This window comes from Bombus impatiens, unplaced genomic scaffold (genome assembly GCF_000188095.3).
Source record: "Bombus impatiens unplaced genomic scaffold, BIMP_2.2 scf_0136, whole genome shotgun sequence".
Taxonomy (NCBI): domain Eukaryota; kingdom Metazoa; phylum Arthropoda; class Insecta; order Hymenoptera; family Apidae; genus Bombus; species Bombus impatiens.
Window position 1 is genome coordinate 1678099 of NT_176555.1, and position 7707 is coordinate 1685805.

Below are 7707 nucleotides of genomic sequence, written 5' to 3' on the forward strand. Positions count from 1 at the left end.
GCGGGCCGCCGCCTATCGCGTACGGAAAATGTTCGGCCGCGATCCTATACGGTGTCCTCGCGGCCAGACGGAAGACTTATGCGTCTGCCTTTGCCGCGTACCAAGCTCCGTACGAGGCGGCAGAAACAGGAAGAGCCAGAGGAACACAGAGGATGGTGCACGGGGTGTATCGGCCGCGTACAAATTTATGCCGGTGCCACGCTAATGTCCGCCCGACCGCATACGTTCTCCTTTGGCTCGACTGGCGCGCGCGAGTCAACGTGTACGAGCTTCGATGCGTTGCGAAACGAATCGAGGTTTTGGCCAACAGTGAACCAAGTTCTGAATTTTTTAGGAAAGAGTGAGAGAGAAAGGCAGAGGGACCGTGTGAAAGTAGAGAAACTCTTTCAGTGGAATTGGGAGAGATATCCCTACTATGTATTTTGTTCTCATATTTTCGGTTTATCGAGTGAAAGTCTATAATATTCATGTCTGTGTAGGAACTTTTTGGAAAATTTACGTTTATAATATTTCGTTTACGTTATCACAACGACCGAGAGTGAGTAAAAAATTCTTGTAGAAACACGTTCACGATCTCGTTAAAGGTGTACGGCACCTGGATTTCAGAAGGCCACAATTTAGAGCGATAATGGACACCATATTCGCGTGGCGCAATCGCGAACTTGCCTCTCTGTAGCGCCCCGTATCTCCATATATTTACATGGACCGGGCTCGATGTGGCGTTTAAAATATTCCGAGCAATAAAAAGACACGCGGGTCGAGCAAAGGCTACTTGCAACATGCATAATTTGCACCCCGGTGCGCCATATACGTAAGTAGGTTGCCAACCGAGCCCATGCACTGAAAGCGCATCGCCGCGCAACAGAGATGTAGATAAATAAAGTGTGAAGCACCGTAAGCGTGCTGCGCGAGCTAAAAGCCCCCACGTTGTCTTTTCCTTTGGTTTGTGAATTCGACTTTTAGAGGCGAGTTTCTTCTTTGGTTCTTCTCCGGGTTCTTCCTTTCGATTCTTCCTCCGGTACCTCCCTCGGTTCTAGAGGCTAATTGGACCGGCCAGCCACCGCCACGGCGGACCAGCTGCCTCTGTCACAAGGCGGTCCGTGTTTCATTCAAATCGATTCCGAGTAAAATCCCGGTCCGATCGATTCAGGATCGTATATTACGCGTGGCGAGGCGCGCGACCTTGATCGACGGAAATTACGGGACTCGCGATTTGTCTTCCCAACACCGGCCTGCGCGCGAATGCCCATCAACGGAGATCCCAAAGGAGTTCCAGCTAGCGGGGCCACGTTCTTGTAGGTTACACATATCCTACGCGTATAGTAGGGGCGAACGATCGGATTCAAGGCGAGAGAGCCACGGGAAGCGGGCGTTGCTTTTGCAATCTCATCCAAATAGAGTGTGGATTTCTATGTATCGAGATAATCGATCTTAATGGACCGGACTGGGCCGCTAATGAACGCTGTAACCGGCTCAGGGAGAGAGGAAGAGAACTGGACAAGCGTGTCGAAAGGTGCAGTCTGTCCTCGCGAGTGTGAAATAATCGCCGCCGTAGATCGTCGAATCGTGTTAAAGAAGGACTAACAGTCCTCTCGCGTAGGAAAGAATGCGAGAAGAGGAAGAAGCTGAGGAACTCGGATAAGAATGTCATAATGCGTTTCCGCGGGACCCTGTAAACCGGATTCGAATCGGTCGACAGTCGGGTTTCACGAGGATCCTATTAAAACCTCGGTGAAAGGTTTGCTGTGTGCTTCTTCTAGGGCCACCTCGCAATTACATTTTATGTCTTGCAATCAGTAAAACTCTAAGTACGCCGAGGCGCGTAGTTTGCTGGTGTAATTTCACCTTCGATTCCTTGCGTCCGCTGCCCCTACGACCCTCTGCCTCCGTGCTCGCGCAAGGAACATAGCGCGTCGTTGTAATTTCGCGAGAGGCGAGAGAGAGAGAGAGGGAGAGAGAGAGAGAGAGAGAGAGAGAGAGAGGCAGACAGAAAGAAGAGCCACGGGCATACAGGAAGGTGTAAGCAGCTCGGTAATCAGCACGTACCTCATCTTCGACGATAACGCGAAATTCCACGCGTATGCGTTCTTCGGAACCTTTTTCCGCCAGTCGCGAGTATCTTTTTAACTCTTCTCACTGTTTGCAGACGCCATCCGAGCTTCTGAGACCGTATAACGGGTGTAAATTAGTACGGGGTACTGGAGAAATCATTTGGTCGAGTCGTGTGCTAGGTGCAGCTTGCTTCTTACTTGGTGTAGGAGTGTCAATGATTTGACGCACGAGGTTTTTATCTGCAAAGAGACAATAGAGCGGGTTCTTAAGTAAACGTTCGTTCTTTTTATCGCATATGTACTTTATCGTTTACGTGCGAGGTATCTGTCGCTCGTAAAATGGAGAATTCTATGCAGAAGATGCAAATGATCGTCACGCCGCACCGCGTCGACCACGTTTCGCAAACGAAGCTATATATTCCACGTAGCAAAGTAATACCGTCGATTTCGTGTTTCCCACAGATAATCGTAATTAGAGGAACTTGACCGTGAGAAGCCGCGCGATATGAAGCATAACTCGTATAAAAAAATCCGCACATACCCCGTAATAAAAAATATAGACGTACATTTGTTTATTGCAAAGTTTCCGCTTTGAATTTCATACAACTTTTATCCCTTTTGTTTCCGCTTACATTCGCCGATATCCATGTAGATCACCGGTGATAAAGTCGGAACCTTTGACCCTTTGTATGCAGGGGACTATCAGGTAGTTAGTTTCCGACAAACGAATTAATTTCACGTTGATAAAGCTGCGTCTCGCGTTAATCGAGACAGATAAGGGAACTAGCCCAACCCCGGTAAGAGGCGGAATTAATTAGGTTTCCTGGTAACGGATTGGCGGACGTTCGAGTCGGAGGGAGACCGGTACCGTTTCGATCGTATCTACGCTCAACTGTCGCGGCTGCCGGTTCACCGAGAACGAGTTTAAATTACTCGGGGAAAAGGTGCCGTTGCACCGCCCGCCATGAACGTCTTAATTACGCGACCACGTTTCCGGGGTGATTATCGTCGGCTGTTTAAATATTCAGGATTCGTGATGCGCTACGAGCCTCGTTTCATTGGCACAGGAGCAACCGTCTGATCTTTCGCGTGATCTCGGGTTATTCCAGTCGCAGTAATTTATGGGTTGTCATCCCCGGTTGCCTGATATTAACCTTTCCTTGGTTTTAGACCATTGCATTTTTGCGACGCGGTCGACCAGCAATTTTAGCACACTTTTGCATTGGTGCAGCAGTTTGCAACTAAGGGTTTTGTTTTACAGAGGAAAGGATTATACATGTTTGTCAATTTATTCGTATAGCAGACTTTATCCTCGGTTTTATTAATATTATTCTATTTATGTAATACCTTATGGCACAAAAACATGTCGACTTTCTTACGTCCTGCGTGGAACCCCCTGTGTGGAAATATCTTGATACGTAGTATAAATCAGAACAACTTACCGGCTGCCCTCGTGCAACATTCCCATACTCGTTTCGCTGCGTAGATAGATAGATGGACGCACGATAAGGTATTTATCCCGTGTCCATGCAGATTACCGTTTCATCGTCGATTCTGGAGGGACTAATTTCATGGGGTGTCCGTTACGTGCACGTAAAAGCGTGCTACGTTGGATTCCTATCAGGGCGGCGTAGACGACGTTGCGTGCGATTGGTATCACCGCGTTCCTCTGTAACACCGAAAGCCGGTCATTACGCGTTCGACATTTATCCGCGCGAATATGTTACGTTGTGTTATAGAAATCGTTCGGCGCGCGAGGCTATGGGAAGTCGACGCTGCTATTACGCGCGTTCGCTGCATCCTGCTGGTCGTTGCGTCTCCGGAACACGAGGAAATCGTTGAAAACTTGGTAACACTTGCACACTTTCTAGGCTCATAACACGGGTAGTTTGTCTGAAAATAGAATACGCTTTATAGGTATGGTTATTATAATAAAACCTTAATGTATTGCTTGAGACTTTAACGATTATATTGTACAGGAATAGGATAGCGAGGAAGATGAAGGATATTCCTAGTTGTTGTTGGCTATTTTCTTAAAAAGTTGATCGAAAGATAAGTGTTTCTTATCGATTAAATAAATTAATTCTTCAAAAATAAAAGCTCACGTGCGATCTATTTTAGACTCGATAGCTTCCTTATAAACATCGTTTTCTTAAGAACATATTTCCTTTGATCTAATCATTTTGTTTGCATAATTATTGCACTGAGATCTATATACAGTGTCAACTAATACCTCGTGAAAATACTAACCATAGTAACTTCAGCTAAACTTGATCAGCTGACGTCAATCACGTTACTTTAGCTTTGATATACATATAAATTTGTGTCACTACTCCCTACAGTATCGTATAATCTCTATATCATATTTCCAAACGAAAACATAATTCTTCATATTTCTCTGGCTACATTCATACTGGAAAAGAAGCTCGGTATCAATCAGTATGAAGTAGGAAGAAAGATTCCTCGACGACCCTTTTATCTTAGCACCAGAAGAATCTTTATCGAGAATCCTCTGGAGAATAAAAGCGAACATACCGTGTTCGTCGCTGTCGACAGCTTTGCGAATGCTTGAAAGGCTAGCGAGCGAACGAAACGCAAGAACGCTGCTTTCTATTCAATCGGTTCAGCGGAAGCGATGCGAAGAAGCGCGGAGACGCGCGTTGATTTCCGAAGCGGTTACGAACCCTTGCAAGAGCTCGATCGACGCGGATCGTTCGCGATTTCTTGCGTTGCGCTGGTACGCGCGCAATATTGGCTAGCGATGATTTTCCGTCGAAAGCGCGTGTACACGTGTACGCGCGAGCATCAAGCGCAGCGAGGCGGCATTGTACGCGGGCCCATTTATCTGCGGGAATAAAATGCAGATAGGATCTGCGTCCACGCGAGGTTCTGCCAGTATTTGTCATGGAGATGCGACCCACCGATACCGCCTCGCCCGTCCATGGAATTACCCGAGCCACGCTCGGATTCTTCAGCGTACGCCGGCAATTTACCGAGCACTCGACGCAGCATCACGCCGCTAGTCCTTCCTCCTCTTCCTTCCTGTGTTTCACATCCCATTTTCTCGTTCGGTGACCCTTTTCCTTGATTATTACATCTGCCGAATTTAATCGGTACTTTGGTTGAGATTCTCTTTATTATTATGGTTTAATGAACCGTAAAATTGTTATTATTCTGATAATTAGAGTAATACAAAATTCGATAGTGTGTCGTTTTGACGCGGATTTTGGTTAAAGTCTGTCCATCTTCTGCTTTTTCAGTTACACATAGCAGCACCTGTAATTGAAAGCTCGCTTCCAGTTCTCGGAAAGTCTTCATCGTAGATTGCGATCCTGCTGAATAAGAGTTGCGTTGAAACGATACAATTTTTGTACATTGAGAAATTCCCCGAACACCAAATGAAGAGCAGGTGAAGATGTGCCTGGGACTGTAGTTTTTTTGCTGAGAGTAAAATTGGCAGGTGGTTCGAGCTTTACCAGGATCGCTACTTTTGAGATCGACACAAACACTTTGAAACAATGAGGTTCTTTGTTCGATGTGGATTGCTGTTAAGATTAATACCAGTACATATTATCGTACATTCTATAAATGTTATTGAAGGCTGTTGCTGTTATAATGTAGCGTTTCGCGTGGTCGTGTCTATAGCCAGTCGTTGTCCAATTCTATTGTATGCGAGAATATTGAAAGCAATTAATTGTTGAGCAAGTGTACAGCTGATGGATATTGTGTATCGCGTTGCGTAGGCCGTGGTAACCTACATGGCCAACATCAAGTTATCTTGCATGACTAGTGAATACGCGTGCTGAAATGTTGCAAGTTGTTAGCTGACATTAGGCTCTTAATTCTATTCGCTTTGAAGTCGAGAACAGAATCTATTTAACGTGACGTGACAAAAAAATTCGATAATTCTACTCGTCTAAGATCCTATTCTTTTCACATTATGCAACGTTTTTCTTGTATGTATTATACTATTCCTCTTGATAATTAAATATCTGGCAAGAAAATTGATGCAACGTATGGAATTTGCCAACAGTCGAAGGATTATTAAAGGAGCCGAAAAAAGACGACGCACCTTCGCATCTGTGTGACCAAGTCCTCTTATGGCATTCGATGAAACACTCGAGCTCGATGAGAGCCTGTGTCGCGTAATCTCCAAAGATAGCCAGGAGGATCTTAATCGCCGAAACAAACAAGGACTTCTTGAAACGCTTTGCATGGAAATGTACAGGTTGGGCATTAGGCGGCTGAACATCTTCAGCCACCGAAAGAGATTCCCGTCGGATTTAAGGAATAGCGCGACGAAGTAACCGTGGAAAGCGGATAAGTGATGATTCATGGAACAAATCTTGGACTCAGACCAAAGAGATGCCACCTTAAGATCTCCGTAAATACCAGCCTAACGCGTCCTGACTTCGACGTTTGTGACTTAATTACGCTAAGAGTCACGAAACTATAGCTTCGTCGTCGAAGCTGAATTTCTATCTCTGGATTTTTCTTGGAGTTTCATTATCGCTATTTCAAAAAGTTAAACAATAACGTTACAGTAAATACGATTTATAGAACAATCATAACAACTCTAAGAGAAAAGATGTATAAACGTAATATTTACGTTTCAATTATTATACCGCAACTACCCAGGCATGATGCGTTCAATGGAAATCGTGTCTAAAAAGAGAAAGAAGAAAAGTTTTGAAAGCATCGAAACGTTCCGAGGAAGCTATTAACGAAGGAGAAAGCTGAAGAAATCCCGTAACGAAAGGCAAACAGTAGCGAGCGAGTCGGTTGGAGAGTCGAATGCAGTAAAAGTCGGCGTTTTTGTCGCCTGAGTAAATTAGAGAGATAACGCGAATGAGAGGAACAGAGGACGTACGTGTGAATGGATCGAGTATACCGGAGATACCGCTTTATAATGCTTCTTTGCGTACCGGTAAAGATGGCCACACAAGCTATTTTATCGTATGAATTGAAACGCAAACGGTTCGAGAAGCGTACCATCCAGAACAAAAGGAAGAGAGAAACGAACCTTGTAAGAGAAAGAAGCAAGCTTCAGAATAGATCAATGAATGTTATTGTCCGTTGTTTTCCTGAAATGCATACGTACTCTGCACGAGGGTGAACAATGGCGTTTGTCCGGAATAACTGCCAGTATCGAATTCGTTGATCGCACACTGGATCGAGCGCGAGAATACCAGCAAAAAACAGAAGAAAAAAACGAAAAGGGAAAAAGAAGAGGAGGAAATTCTAAAACGAGCGTGCGCGAGACTCGGCGCACCCACGACGTGTGTATGGTATTCCGCGAGCGGACAGACTAGCTTCCTTCTCTTTTTCTTATCACATAAAAGTCTCGTGGCGGCTGTGTTTCTTGATCGGTGAGAAAGAGAGAGAGGATAAAGGGAGAAAGAAACAGAAGAGGAGCAGAAAGGTGAGGGAGAGGCGAGAAGGTTCTGGACGAAAAAGAAACGAGAGGGCGAGAGACGGGCCCGTCGAAAAACGACTGTGGCGGCTCCCGCTGAGACAAAGCGCGAGAACCTGCACTCAAAACAAACATCACTCCGCCATTCATTCGGCCAGCGGATTCGAACATTCATCCCCCACGGTTCGTGCGTCACGGTGGACAGGGGGTGGAGGTAGTCGAGGGGTGACGAGTCGAGGGGAC

The 7707-nt window shown here is 45.7% G+C and overlaps 1 protein-coding gene across 1 annotated transcript in view; it reads right to left on the bottom strand.

Annotated features, from left to right (window-relative positions):
- LOC100744169 (TSC22 domain family protein 1) overlaps positions 1–4074 on the bottom strand; it is a 103962-nt gene extending 99888 nt beyond the window's left edge. Inside the window, exons 1-3 of the mRNA XM_024365505.2 lie at positions 3779–4074; positions 3494–3720; positions 2047–2291 (exon numbers count right to left, since the gene is read on the bottom strand). The gene's annotated coding sequence lies outside the window, so the exon portion shown is untranslated. The remainder of the gene's footprint in view (positions 1–2046; positions 2292–3493; positions 3721–3778) is intronic.
- Between the last annotated feature and the right edge of the window lie 3633 nt (positions 4075–7707).